Raw genomic sequence first — 14,886 nt, forward strand, 5'->3', positions numbered from 1 at the left:
GACAGAACTGTTCAGATAAGGGCTTGAGCTACAGCTGGAGCAAGCTGCAAAATGTCATTTGGGGTCATCCCAGATTGATTTCATTTCAGAAGCCATTGAACAAGTTTATTTTGGGGTTGTGGCATGTTTTCCCTGGGAGGCGTACACTCTGCACACTTGAGCTGTGTTGCTGAAATGCTCCAGCAGGTCTGTGCTGCAGGTCACCCCATTTCTTCTTTGGCTGATTGCGGCCCGCTGCTGAGCTCCAGCAGAGCCCTGGCAGAGCCCAGAGCAGCCTCAGCACCCGCAGAGCCCGGCTGCAAGGAGAGAAACCAGAAAGCGCCCGTCAGCTGAAGGCTCCTGTCCCCTTGTCCCAGCCGCCCGCGGTGCCCAGGCCATGCTGGCCGTGCCCAGAGCTGTGCCCAGAGCTGCCCATCCCTGCTGCCTTTGGGAGCAGAGCAGGAGGGCAGGACATGTGCCCAGCCTGCAGCCAGCCACGGCACATCCAGCCCTCAGCAGCTGCCCAGAGCAGGATGCTCCTGTCCTCGCTGCCATCTCCCCAAAGCTCTGATCCCACCATGCCAAGCAGACGGGACCCACCTGACGCCATCCCCCGCTGGAAGAAAAGCTGGTCCCAAACCATGTCCTCTGTGGATATTCTCAGTTCAGTCAGAGAGAAAAAGAGAAGGTTTTCTAACCAGGTGAGAGCCTGGGAGACAGTTGGGAGAGAATGTAAATAATTCTCTAATCTCTCTTGTTGTTCACATTGTTTATAGATAGGTTCTGCCACCGTGCGTCATTCACTGCACACCAATGGTGTGAGATGTTTTTACTCTAGGACCAATGAAATTAGTCCACACGATGTTCTCTATAAATAGAGCGGTGCATTTGAAATAAATCAGAGTTCATTCTCTTTGCCTTTGATTTGGAGTCATTTTCGTTCCCGTCCTGCTCTACGGCGACACTGCACTACCAAGATTGTGGCCCCCAAATCCATCAGTATTTATGTCTCCAGCTGCTGGCACCAATGGCAGGGAATGTCCTCAACAGTGCTGGGGCACAAAGTTACCTTCCACAGGTCATCTGACAGGGCCTTTTTCTCCCTGTGCTTCCTGTCTTTCTCCTTATCTCCTACTTGCAGTTTTGATAGGATTTATTCTTATTTTCTCTTGATCAGTGCTAAAATGCATGTTTCTCTTCCAAGTTTCAGTTTTTTTAGTGATCCTGTCAAGCCTTTCCTCAGAAGCCTTTTTTAATTAAATTGAGAGTCAATTTCAGCAATTTTGGTGATTCCCTGTGTGAGTTACACAAATCTCCTGTTAATTAGGGCACCACTTAGGAAGGTACAAAGAGAAAAAGGATGTTTCTGTATGTCAGTTCAGTAGTGGAATATTCATGGATAGAGAGATTTATTAGCTGAATTTTACACGTACTCCTAACCTGAAAGTGCAACGGCTAACTTGGGGAGCAATTAGAGCCAGATCTCTTCTTCTACCAGCTGGAATTCAAATGTAAAGGAAATACAGCAGGGTGAGAATGTTAGTGCTCAGCTCCTAAAGTGCCTTGTTAAGGTGTTGTTAGAGTAATGGAGATAAACATCTGGGTTCCCATTCCTAATTGTCAGTTTCATTGGCTCTGAAAACAGCAGAGATGTGCACATCACACTTATCAATCCATTTGGGGATGTTTTAGGTTTGTAATGTAATAGCTTTTTAGATCTCTAGACAATGCTTCCAGGAGTCTAAATGACTGAATGACTTTCTCCTTTTCTCCTCAGTCTTTGCATTCCTGTGCACCAGAGATCTTCAGTGAATGTGTTCCACTCTACTCCAGGCTGAATCTCTCAGCTGTGTTTACAGTGGCTGTCTGTGGGTCTCTTCTGCACAGCGCAATTTTACAATCTTCATTCCTTTATATCTCTGTTTTCCTGCTCTCTGTGTTATCACAGTTGTTCAGCAAGTTTTCTTTCCAAGAATACTAATCACAATATCCCAAAGGAATAAAAAACGGTTGGATATTTGTTCCCCAAGTATTTACAAAAGAACAACTTAAAAACCTGTATAAATGCTGGATGCAAATTGCAAATAAAAATTAACTTGAGAGTTCTCCCAAAAACCTTAAGAAAAAAACCCCATGTATTCAATAAAAACAGATAATTCATCTGCAGAATACAAAAAGGGGCATGTTCTAGAAGAGAAAATTTGTACAACAGTGCTGCACAGAATGAGATGCTTTCAAGCTTTTTGCACTTCAGGGGCAGTATCATTCTCTGAACTGTAATGCTCTGCGCATGTTCTGCTCACCATGGCAGCTTTCTGCTCTCCCCTGGTACAGATCATCCTCCCAGCAAAGGGTGAGTGCAGCCACCACAACTCCCAGCACCTTCCCACACAGCGAGAACCTGAAGGAGAGAGATGGCTTTCACCAACTGCTGCGTGTTCTAATACTGCCACCTCTCAGCTGCTGAAAGCCTGAATTTCTGTGCCTTTTTCTCCTTCCCCAAATGTTACATTTTGCACCCCAAACCTGCAAACCATTCCTCTCATCAAAGAGGAATGTCTACCCCACCTGTATTTCAATGCCACCACTTGGCTCAGCCTCCTTTCCTTAGACCTACAACTTTTTTCCCAGTGTGTGAAATGCCTCCTCTTTAGAAAGGCATATTCCAGAGCTTAGCAGAACAGCAGGGGTGATGCATGGATTGAGAGCAGCCCTGTGGGGAAGGACTGGGAGATCCCTGAGAAGGAAACATTGGCTGTGAGCTGTGTTCTTGCAGCCCTGAAAGCCCTCTGTGGCTGTGTCTAAAGAGGGATGTCCAACAGGTCAAGGGAGGGAGTTCTGCCCCTCTGCTCGAGGGAAAGCCAGGAACAGGATGCCCATGGCTGTTGTGGATGTGCCCTCATTGGGAGTGTTCAGGGTCAGGTTGGATGAGGGTCTGAGGAGTGAGGTCTAGTGAAGAGTGGCCCCGAGCATAGCGGGGGGCTTGGACTAGATGATCTCTAAAGGTCCCTTCCATCCCCACCCTTTCTGTCATTTCATCATTTCAGGGCCCACGGGACAGGAGAGAAAAAGAAATGAAATGGGATCATGGCAGCAAGTTAATGGGGGGATATTCTGGGCCACAGATGCGCAAGGAACTCAAGATCAAACCAGCACCTTGGCCAAGAGTCCTCTTAAAGCATGAAATGCACCTCCTGGGGCGCATTAGTTACCCCAGGAAAAAGGGAATATTTTGGTACTCTGAAATTCCAGCTGCTGCCTGCACATTTAGACCGTTAAAAGTCCAATTCCAAATGAAATGGAATATAACTGCATATTTTAAGAGGCACTTTCTCAAGCAAGGAGAAACACCCTCCCCATAACAACACAAAGAAGTCCTGATGAACAAACTTCCGTCTTTTTCCTTGTGTATTGTTAAGCACCAAAGTATGGCAATGGACATCCTCCATTTGCACAGGTTTGAAGAGAGATCTCTGCACCCTGAGGCAGAGCCACATGGTGGTTGCACACAGAATCCTTGCCTCACAGCAGCCAAGCCTCAAACCAGGAGCAGTTAGTTCCAAGTGAAGAAAGAACTGCTTGGGCTGATGACTCTCAGGGATGACAATAGCCAGAGGCAGGAAGGGATGATGGCATAGCATGGCCCACGCGGTGATGGGTCCTGGGCTCTCCAGAGTCACGACAGGGTTCCTCTGGCCCTTGTACCCCACTCTGCTGGGACAGCAACTCCAGGTCGTTCCTGAGGCTCTGGAAAGGAGCACAAAGGCACTGAACTCCAGAAACACAAACTTGGGAAGTGCAGAGGGACCCGGCACTGTGGGCAAGTGCCAGCGGGAGTGGATGGGGCTGGAGCAAAACATTCCTTCCTGCTTCTCCCTGAAGCAGGGACACAACCCTGTCCCATGGAGGGGGACACTCTCACCCCGGGCTGGCCACCAGCACCCAGGTTCTCCAAATCCCAGCACTGCCACGGAAAGGCAGTGACAGGAGGAGACATCATCCAGCCACAGGCCGTTCATGCTGACAGCTCCCACCACTCCGCTCCTCACAGAAAACCTTGGCAAGGTGTCAGGAGCAGGGATGAGACACGGCCATGGACACATGACACAGGTGGCCAAGGCGGAGCAATATGGAAGTGCAGAAGTTTTCTTCTTTCTCCTATCAACATGCACTGGCGTGGACATGGCCTCCTGATGGAGGGTGACATCACCGAGCGCAGGATTGTGACATGTCCCCCCTCGCTGCTTAAATACAGACGTGGGCAGAGCCGGTGCCAGTCTGGCTCTGGCCTGAACTCCTACCGAGCCTGACTGCGAGGTGTGGAGGGTCAAGCCAGGTTTCTCTGGTGCTGAGTGGTATGGGCAGCTTAATTGTCTTCAAGGCCAATCTTACCTAAGAAGAAGTTGCCTGGACTTTCATTCGTCTCAATGTCAATTCCACTCTTGGAGTTTTTCCCAGCTTTGTCCTTCCCAAGGCTTTTTGTGCTAAAATATCTCAATACTCCATCCTGGATCTTATGAACATCTGCGAACAGCTGTTTTGTGATGCTAATTACATATCACTTTCCCCTATTACTTTTTAACAAATATTTTCTAAAATTATCAATATAGTTACAATTATTGGCACAAATCATATTCATTTATCACATCTCTATCTGGCTTTGTTTGAAGGTGTAGGCTCAAAGCAAACTCCCTTAGTTCCTCCCTGAGCCCTGGCCAAGAGGAGGATGAAACCAGATGTTCCCACACTAGAAGTTGTGGTAGGTTGTTTATTCAACAGTATAAAATCTGGGCCCTCTCACAGCAAAGTTGGCGGCCTCGCCTGAGGGTGGGCGAACCACATAGGAATTCCCAGTTACTGGGAGTGCTTCTCCAATCCCTTGGTGTGACAGGGCATCCCCAGCTGACGTGTGTGTCAGGACAATGGTCAAGTATGAGGGTAACTGGTGATGTATCTTTCTCAATCCCTACAGGCAATCTTTTCTAGTAATAATCAGGTGCATTGCTTAGCTTATCCTTTTGTACTTCTGTGCTGCTTTGCCCTACAGTCAATGACACTTCTTCCTTAAGCTGGGGTGGGTGTCTTTGGTGCTGACCCTGCCAGCAAGCCATTCCCTTCAGAATTGGACTCGGTGGATCCCTTCCAACACAGAACATTCTGTGATTCTGTGATCACTTCTACAAAGTTTGCTCAGAATGAGTTTCAGCTAAAACACTTGGAATTATTTGCTGAAATTAGAGTTGGTAGATGGAACTCTTGTTGGTAAACAATGGAGGGAGAGAACAGCTTCATGTGGGTTTTTGGGGCGTTGCCCCAATTTTGTGGGTTCCTCCCTCCATTTTGGGATCTCACACCTCCGTTTTGGGGGTCTCCACCCAGCGATTTTGGCTTCCACTCCTTCCACTTTGGGGTCCCCCTTTAATTTTGTGCACCCCATCCCCATGTTCCACACATGCCCAGCGGCCCCAGTGTGCACTGAATGGCCAGCAAGGGACTGGGGAATGCCGGGACCCACAGTGATGTCAGTCATCCCTCCTGGTTACACACAGGACTCCTCGGCCCTTTTTGGGGTGCCCTGGAGTGCCAAGGCCACGGGGAGGAAATGTCTTTGCTGCCACGCTGGGCAGGATCTTGCTTGGCCCATTATGGCCTCATGTCCCCTGTCTCTCATTGTCCTCTGACAGCCCCTGTGTCCCTGCACCCCTCTCAAGAGCAGGACTTTGGTGCCAGCACCCCCAGGCTCCAAATCCCCGCGTTGGCTCTGTCCCTATGGTATCCCCACGCGGCCGTTGCGCCGGGGCCGTTGTGGCGACAGCCGGCGAGCGGCGCCATGGCGGAGCTGCCGCTGCCCGCCGGGCTCAGAGCCAGCGCCTTCCCCGCCAAGCTGTGGCGCCTGGTGAACAGCCCCCGCGTCCGCTCCGTGCGCTGGGACAGCCGGGCCCGGGGGCTGCTCATCCACCGCTCCCTCTTCGAGCGGGAGCTGCTCAGCCCGGGCGACGCCCAGGGCCCGGCCCCGCACACCTTCAGGGCCATGCAGTTCCGCAGCTTCGTGCGCCAGCTCTACCGCTACGGCTTCCGCAGGGTGCCGGGCCGGGTTGGCTCAGCTGCGCCGGGCGATGCCGGCAGCTGGCTCCACTACAGCAACCCCTGCTTTCGCCGCGACCGCCCCGACCTCCTGCTCCGCATCAGGCGCCGGAGCGCGGCCAACAGGCAGCGGCCGGCGGCGGGGCGGGAGGGCCGCAGGCGCCCGCCCCGCGGCTCCCAGCAGCTCCCCGGGGCGCGGCCGCTGCCGCACGGGCGGGACGGGCGCGGTCGCTTCAAGCCGCTCTCCAGGGAGCGGCCGCCGCTGCCGCCCGGGCGCCCGCCCAGCGGCTTCCTGCTGCTGCACAGGGAGCGGACGCTGCCGGACGGGCGGGAGCTGCGCAGCCCCCGGCCTGGCCGCTTCCAGCCGCCCCCCGGGCAGCGGCCGCTGCTCGCCCGGCGCCCGCCCTGCGGCTTCCACCTGCTGCACAGGGACCGGCCGGTGCCGGCCCGGCGGGAGGGGCCGAGCCGCTTCCAGGAGCTCTATGGGGAGCGGCCGCCGCCCGCCGAGCGGGAGCTGCTGCGCATCCCGCCCTGCGGCTTCTTCGGGTTCTACGGGGAGCCGCTGCTGCCGCTCGGGCGGGAGGGGCCTCGCAGCCGCTTCCAGCAGCTCTACGGGGGGCAGCTGCCTCCCATCGACCGGGAGGTGCTCAGGATCCAGCCCTGCAGCTTCCAGCAGCTCCACAGAGAGCAGCAGCCCCCAGCCCACGACCCGCGAGGTAGGAAAAGAGTTGTAGCCTTGCTTTTCCAAAAGGTCATGAAAAGTGACTGTTTGGAGTATTTTTCCACAAGGCTCTGTCATTCTCGGCCCAAAATTCTCAAGCTTATTTAGAAGGGGCACCTAGAAAGGCAAAAGATTCTCTGCCTGGTTTTCCTGCCTGCTTCCTGTGATGGTTGATCCAAGGCAGCAACAGAGATCTGTGTCCCAGAGCCACGTTGTGGAGTGTGACCAATGTCTTTGTATTCTTGCAGCCACCTCGGGCACTTCAGCCCCCAGCGCTCCACCTGGCAGTGCAGGTTGTGCAGCATCGACGGCCTCCGGCTCAGCCTGGAATGCACCTGGTGAAGAGCAATTGCCACCAGTGGATCTTGGCTTTGCCGTGGAGCAAATGATCCGGGAGATCAGGAGATCCCTGCATGAAAGGTCTCCCTCTGCTCAGGTAACCCATTGGAGGGGAATGGAAGAGGCTGGGCTGAAAGCTTTTGAACGCTGTTACATGGAGAAGGAGAGTAACTGTATCCTTGATGCGATTCCAGCAAAATACTGAATGATCTTTAGTTTTCTTTTTTTCTATTGTTCTTTCAAGGACAATATGAATGTTGCCCCTGAGTCTTCAGGAGGGGAGCCTGTGAACCGGGCTGCAGCAGAGGAAACTTCATCTGGCACCGAGAGCTGCGAGAACAGTTCCCCAGAGCCCGAGGAGCCTGGTAAGGACAGAGCCCCCGTTGGTTTAGAGAGGTGTGAGACGGCTGCTCTGAGCCTGCCTCTGGCAGGAAGGGAGACGAGAAGAGTTGAGCTCTTGTCTGCAGGGTTGGTGCTTCCTGGTGCCTTTAGTTCAAAGGCACATGCACAACTTGCCCGAGCTCTGCCCTCCACGCTTCGCCAGAGGCTTGGGCACTGAGTCCTCTGCTGTGGCAAGAGAGCAGGGAATAAACCTGACCTTGTGGGAGTTATGCCACCAAGCTGGGTGTCCCAGTCTGGTTCATACCTCAGCCCCCAGCAGCCTTCAGCCATTTCAGTGAGGACTGTGGTCTCTCTGTCACTGGGACTGTCTGTGTTTCAAGCTCTCGTGGGTGCCATTTGCACTGTGGGTGCTGAGACTTTATTAGAATACTTAAATACTTTACACAGTTCCGTTTTGAAAACTTGGAAGGATCCGTGTTCTTTATAGAGCAGGCTTCAAATTGCCAAGTGAGAGTCTGCCTTTCAGGCCGTCTTTTAATGTCCCTGATAGAAGGACAATTGGTGCTCAAGGGACACTTGCGCAAGGGCCAGTATTGTCTCAGTGTTCCCTTTGCTTCCCAGATCCCGTGTGATCAACTTGTCCAGGAGGGCTGCCCTGTGTGCCAGGAAGAGACAGAGGGAGAGCCTGTGACCATTGGGCAGGTAGAATTCCTCTCTCTCTAGTTATATTTGTAGATGTGTATAGTTCTACTTATTGATATATGTAGTTGTATTTATAGGTTTATGTAGTTACATTTTTCTATCTACATAGATATTTGTCTAGTTAATTTATTTTTAGTTTTAGGTGTATATATTTATATTTTTAGATGTGCATTTATAGTTGTAGATGTCCGTAGTTGCATTTATACACGTGTATAGTCACATTTACATATATATAGTTATATTTGTAGATAGGCATATTTATATTGATATATGGGGGTTTAGTTACATAGATTGATATCTGTATAGGTGTAGGCCTCTTTTTAACCTTTTCCCCTGCTCTGCTTCCTCCCTCACCTCTTGCTTTTCCCCCGTGCCCCCTGTGTCCCCTCTCCCTGTGCTGGGTCCGAGCTGGCGGCCGGGCCGGGCGGAGCAGCAGTTCCAGCCCCGGGTGTCCCTGGAGCGGTGGGAGCTGCCGGTGGCCCCAGGCAGTGTCCCCTGAGGAGCTGCTGAAGGACGGTGAGACTGAGGGGGCTGAGGGGGCGGTGACGCTGAAGGGACGGTGACCCTGAGGTGCTGCTGGGGCTGAGGGCTGTGGGGCAGCCGAGGGCGATGGTGGCACTGAGGTGACAGGGAAGTGGCACAGGCCGAGGGGTGGCGGGTCTAGGGGGACGGGATGGGTCAGAAGGGACTGAGGGGCTGAGAGGACTGTGAGGGGCTGAAGAAACTGAAGGGGCTGGGGCTTTGCCGAGAGCATGGCGGGGCTGAGGGGATGGAGGGGGCCGGCAGGGAACACAGAGGGCTCCGGGACTGCAGCTCTGCCAGGCCTTGGAACCAGTTGCAGAGCCTCCGCTTTTGCCACAGCTGCAGCGGAGACCTTGAGGACAGCCGGAGACTGACGGGAGCCAGCAGGGAGAAGCTGAAGGTCAGCAGCAAGAGCAGGGAATGGGGACCTGCTGCTGCCACGCTGGAGAGAGCCCGGGTGAGGCCACAGGGCCGGGGAGGCAGGGTGGGGCTGAGGGTGGCGTGGGCTGTGGCCGTGGGCACTGCCCGGCGGGGCAGCAGCGGGCCCTGCCCGTGCTGGGGCTGCTCAGCGCAGCTGCCCCGGCCGGCACAGGGGCTGTCCTTGGGCAAGGCAGCTGTGCCGGCAGGGCCCGGGAGCTGTGCCGGCTGTGCCGGGCTGCCGGGGCTGCGGGACAGTCCCGCCGCGGCTGCGCTCACCACAGCCTGGCCCGCTCGGCTGCTTTTTCTTTCTGACCCTCCTGGGGAGGCTCTGAGATCTTCCCTTCCCTGATGGAAGTGCAGCTGCTGCCAAGGAAAACGTCCCCATACTGACTCAGTGCTCCCTTTGCTTCCTAGCTGTGCCATCTGCCGTCCCTGTCCAGGAGAGCTGCTCTGCACGGGAGGAAGAGCCCGAGGGAGAGGCTTTGAAGATGGGGCAGCAGCAAGAGCAGGGAACGGGTGTTATAAGTTAAAGTAAATAATTTGTCTGATCCTTTAGGGATTGATAAAAAGAATTTTATTGATTACAGCAAGCAATGACAAGCAAACAGCGCTGGGTGCAGCCGGGGAGTCAGTGCTCCGCCAAGGCTCACACCGCTTCCCTTTTCCCACGGTCCTTTATTCTCCCCCTTCTTCCGCGTTTGTGGCTTTTCCGGGAGTACTCTGCGCGTGCGCCTCCAGTTGCTAGGGGGTCGCCGCCTGCTCTCTGGTGGTCGTCTGGATGAAGGCTCTCCTCCTCTTCCTCGCTGGGGGTTTATGACCCTGTAACAATCTTTCCATAGATGGTTACACACCTCCCGACCCTCGTTGTACAATCAACTTAAGGAGTCAGCATATCCTCGGGTTTCCTGTTATTCACAAAAAACCTCTTCCTTTGCCTGAGTTCCTGTTTAATGATGAACAAAGAGACTTCTCTTATCTGTTACAAGGGGTCTGGAACACAAGTCCTGTGAGGAATGACTGAGGGAGCTGGGGTTGTTTATCCTGGAGAAGACTCAGAGGTGACCTTATCACTCTCCACACTCCCTGTAAGGTGGTTGCAGTCAGGTGGGGGTCGGTCTCTTTCTCCTCACAGCAACTGACAGAACCAGGGGACAGTGTCTTAAGCTGCACCAAGGGAAATTTAGGTTTTATATTAGAAAAAAAGTTTTTTATGGAAAGGGTGATAAAGTACTGGAATTGTCTGTCCAGGGAGGTGGTGGAGTCACCATCCTGGGATGTGTTTAAAAAAAGACTGGATGTGGCACTCAGTGCCATGGTTTAGCTGAGGTGGTGTCAGGGCATGGGCTGGACTTGATGATCTTAAAGGTCTCTTCCAATCCAGCAATTCTGTGATTGTGTGACATCACAGACCAGGTTGTGACATCATATAGTTGGCTGTGACATCCCTGGTTTATTATGTGACATCACAGAGCAGGATGTGACATCACAGGATGCCTGTATGACATCACAGAGCAGAGCAAGCTGTGAGGTCAAAGAGTGTGCTGTGACATTATAGGGTGGCTGTGTTCCATCACTGAAGGTGTTGTGACATCACAGGGTGGGTCTGTGAGCCCACAGAGGTGCTGTGTGACATGTTAAGTGAGTTCTGCCATCACAGAGCAGGCTGTGACATCACAGAGCAGGCTGTGACATCATAGAGGAGGTTGTGATGTCACAAAGTTGGCTGTGACATTACAGGCTGGCAGTGTGACATCACAGAACGGGCTGTGAGGCCACAGAGAAGACTCTGCCATCATAGAAAAGGGCTCTGTGACATCACAGAGCAGCTGTGTGATGTCACAGAGAAGGCTGAGACAATACAGAGTGGGTTGTGACATCACAGAGCTGACTGCGAAACCACAGAGCAGGCTGTGACATCACAGCGAGGCTGCATAACTTCACAAAGGTGGCTGTGACATCATAGAGCTGGCTGTGACATCACAGGGTGTCTGTGAAATCACAGGCTGGGCTGTGACATCACAGGGAAGATTTTGTGACATCACAGAGCAGACTGGCACCTCAAAGAGCAGGGTGTGACCTCACAGGACACCTGTCTGATATCACAGGTGGCCTGTTACATCTCAGAGTGGGCTGTGTGACATTACAGGGCAGCTGTGTGACATCACAGGGGCAGTGTGAAGTCACTGGGGAGGTCACTCCACCCCAGACCCCCCTCCCAGTTCCCCCAGAGAAGTCCAACGCTGCTCGTGCACAGCGGGGTCCCCTGTCCCCCCGGGTCCCCCCGCCCCCGGCGCCGCAGCCTCCCCCAGAGGATGTTCCACGAGATCGACCCCAGAGCCTGACACGGGGACGGGGGCTGAGACTTTGGGGGGTGGGACAGGAGGACAGGAACCCACCGGCAGTGTCCCCGTGTCCCCCAGGGCCAGAGCCTGGGCCAGGGCTCCTTCACCCTGTTACCAATGAGGGCTTGAGAGCGCTGAAAAAATCCCCAGCAAGGAATCAGCAAAAACCAGATTTAATATTAAGTGACAGCACCACAAAGTTCCTTGGCAAGAGTCACTCTGCTCCTGACTGGACACTTCAGGCACACCAAGGAAACAAAGCAACAACAAAACCAAACAAAATCCAGGCAATCAAACCAGAAATGAGCTGAGACCTGGGGCTTTCATTGCTATGGAAAAGAACTGTCCTTCTCGTCCAGGTGCCCATGGCCAGAACTGGGATTTCACCTCCAACACTGCCTGTTGTGACAGACTGGAGGAGATTGTTGGCTGGAAACATTTCATGTGTGGGGGAGGAAGGGGCAGGTCCAGCCTTGCCCTGCCCTGGAACCCCAGCCCTGCCCTGCCCTGGAAGCCCAATCCCCCCAGAGCCTCTATCCCAGCCCAGCAGTGTCTGCCAGTCCCTGGCACAGCACAGGCAATGCTCCACAGCCACCTCTGGAGCCCCCAGCCCAGCTCCTGAGTGACCAAATGACCCCAAGTCCCACCTGGGGGAAGGGCCCAGGAACACCAAGGGGTATTTAAGGCTGAGCACAAGGCAAGCACACGTCTTGACTCTACCTCCTCTTGGAATTTCTATTTTTTTTAGAACCACTGGAATCTAGGAGTTGGTAGCTCTGTGTGTGCTTCTCTAAATCATATTTTTCTCTATTTCTGTGTCTTGTTGTGAATTTTGATTAACTTAAAATTGAACAGGTTTAGAGTTTGTGATGTTGAATGGGCCAAGTTAATGCTTTGAGAAGTGTTTTTGTTGATTAAATGTTGTATAAGACATTTTGCCAAAGTTTCTCTGCTCTTCTAAAGTTCCCAATAAAGGCTGTTTTGTTGTTTTGAGCTCCTGAGAATCTCTTGTTGGTATTTCTCCAGTGCATCCAACTCAGAGGACACAAACAATTGCAATTCCTCTTAAATGTCTCCTTGAGATAATTGTTTGAGGGATGGGGATCATGGCTTGTGTGTCCTGCTTGGCACAGCCCAGGCAGGGCTTTCACAGCCCCATTCCACGCTCCATTTCCCAGCTGGAGCCGCTGGTGCCTCTGAGTTCTGCTGCCCCAGCCCCAGGGACGCTCTCCTTGTCTGCCCATTCCCCCACGGTCTCTGGGCAGGGATGGCCTCAGTGGGGGCTGCTGACATCCTCAGCACCTTGGAGGCTGCTGCTGAATTTTACTGCTCCAGAGGCTTCTTCAGCCTTCCGCTCTTCAGTTCAGGAATTCAGTGTCCCAGAGCTCATTAACATTCAAAACACCTTAACAAGCCAAGCCTCTGGGAATAATGTAAATGTTCAAATAATTGTGGTTAATTAGCCCAATTACAGAAGCCTCTTCAAAGTGAATACACTACATTTTAGAAGACAGTGAGAAAATATTTTTCAGGTCCTGTTTAGGTTTTTTTTTCCTTGTTTTTACATTAATAAGTGCACTCTCCAATTGACACTGAATCCAAGTACCTCCTCATGCAGTTGAAATAGATATGAAAATCAAGACCCTTCATGGCTGACAATCAATCAGACTCTGTCCCTACCCCCACCCCACCATCTCCCCCATCCAAGCCCTGGCACTCAGAGCAGCCTTGTGCAAATCTGAGCTCCCTCCAGCCCAGGCTGCACCTGCAGGTTTCAGCTCCTTGGCTCCAACTCCCACCTGCTTTCCCTGGAGAAGGAACTGCCCGAGACACAGAGGGATGTTCATTTCTTGTCAGCCAACAAAGCCAAGGGAAGGCACAGCTCCATCAAATGCAAAAGTCATTCCTCTGCTGGATATTAACTCCACTGTGCACAGCAGACAGTCTCAGAGCAATGGAAAACACCTTCTGAGCCCAGCACAGATCCCAAGGCCCCCCAAACCCTCCCTGCCCCGATTCTGCCCAGATTTGCTCTTTGCACACACGAGTCACAGGCTGAAGTCAGGAGCTCCCTCCATGCCCAGAGGGAAGAAAAGAGGGAAAGTGGATGAAGAGCTCTCCTGTGCAGAGCCAAGGTCCAAATCCCCCTGCAGTGGGAACCACAACTCATCAGGTTTGTGTCCTTTGGGCTCAGGGATGGTGACACTCAGAGGCACAGAAAGGTTTCTTGCCAAGAAACACAAGCTGAACATTTGAACAGTTTAATAACCATCCCAGCTCTTCCCTCAGCTCTCTGTGATGTCCCAGCAGCATCTGACATGTCCCCCATTCCCAAGGGATTTCTGTACAGGAACAGTTTTAGACAAAGACACAAGAAAAGGTAATTCTATGATAGATATGAACACTAATAAGGATGTTGACTAATATGATATTTTTTTGAACTTCGGAAAGATTGGACCACTCCCTGAAGCTCAAAGCATGAAACCAGTCAGGTGAGAGGCACTTGAATGACCAGAAAGCATCTGGAGGAGAAAAACTTGGAGCAATAGGAAGTACATAGATCCAGCTGGTCGAGTGAAGAGATTTCCTTAAACAAGGCCATTTAAACAGGAGAGTGGGAAACACCTGAAGGAAGAGAGAGATGATATAATAAACAGAATATTGGTGACTCAAGTAGACAGGAAGATCAGTATTTCTTCTTCTCCCATCAGTACACTTCCAGGAAATTCCTGTTCCTGGAGGGAAAACTTTGCTATTTCTTAAAAATACTCAAGTGACCTAGATAATAAAAATGTGCCTGTATATTATTAAAATAAAAGATATTAAAACTTTTGCCCCGTTTCCAGGCAGACATCAGCTGTGTGCCCATGACCAGGCAGTGCCACTTGTGCCCTGAGCTGCCGAGCTGGGATTGGATCTCTCAGAGAGGAGCTGAGGGAGAGCAGAGCACCTTGCAAGCTGCAGGTCCCTGCCAGCCCCGCAGGGCTCCTGTGCCATCAACATCTGCTCTGCTCCAGCCTGAAACAGGGCCCAGCATGGTGCCAGGACCATCAGAGAGCTGAGGTGCGTGCTGGAATTCAATGCCCTCCCCATGGCGCAGCAGCCCTGCATTTCCCTGCTCCAGCCTTGGTCTCCAGCACAGCTGTGGAGGCTCTTTGGGCTCCTGAGTGTTCCTGCTGTGTCCATGCCCCCAAGGGCACAGAGCAGCCTCCTCTCTCGGGCACTTGCCTGTTTTCCATGCCTTGCACAGGCGCTGGCCCTGCCCCACAAGGCCTGGGCTGAGTCCTGCCCTGCACGCTCAGCCAGGCTGGGATGGACACTGATGGTTTCTGTGCCAGGCTCTCTGAGCCCAGCCCAGCTCCCTGCAAGCTCTGCCAGCTGCCCTGAGCTCTGTGCAGCACCAAGGGCCTCTCCCCAGCACAGCCCAGCCGGCTC

General features: G+C 52.8%; 2 long non-coding RNA genes across 2 annotated transcripts in view; both read left to right on the forward strand.

Annotated features, from left to right (window-relative positions):
- Positions 1-14,886, forward strand: part of LOC137463831 (uncharacterized) — a 95,843-nt gene that overhangs the window by 41,756 nt on the left and 39,201 nt on the right. The window lies entirely within an intron of this gene.
- LOC137463809 (uncharacterized) lies at positions 7,037-8,212 on the forward strand. The gene is made up of 3 exons (XR_010993979.1): positions 7,037-7,220; positions 7,368-7,488; positions 8,087-8,212. It is a non-coding gene; the product is annotated as an uncharacterized lncRNA (long non-coding RNA).

The sequence above is a fragment of the Anomalospiza imberbis genome, chromosome 30 (genome assembly GCF_031753505.1).
Source record: "Anomalospiza imberbis isolate Cuckoo-Finch-1a 21T00152 chromosome 30, ASM3175350v1, whole genome shotgun sequence".
Classification (NCBI taxonomy): Eukaryota; Metazoa; Chordata; class Aves; order Passeriformes; family Viduidae; genus Anomalospiza; species Anomalospiza imberbis.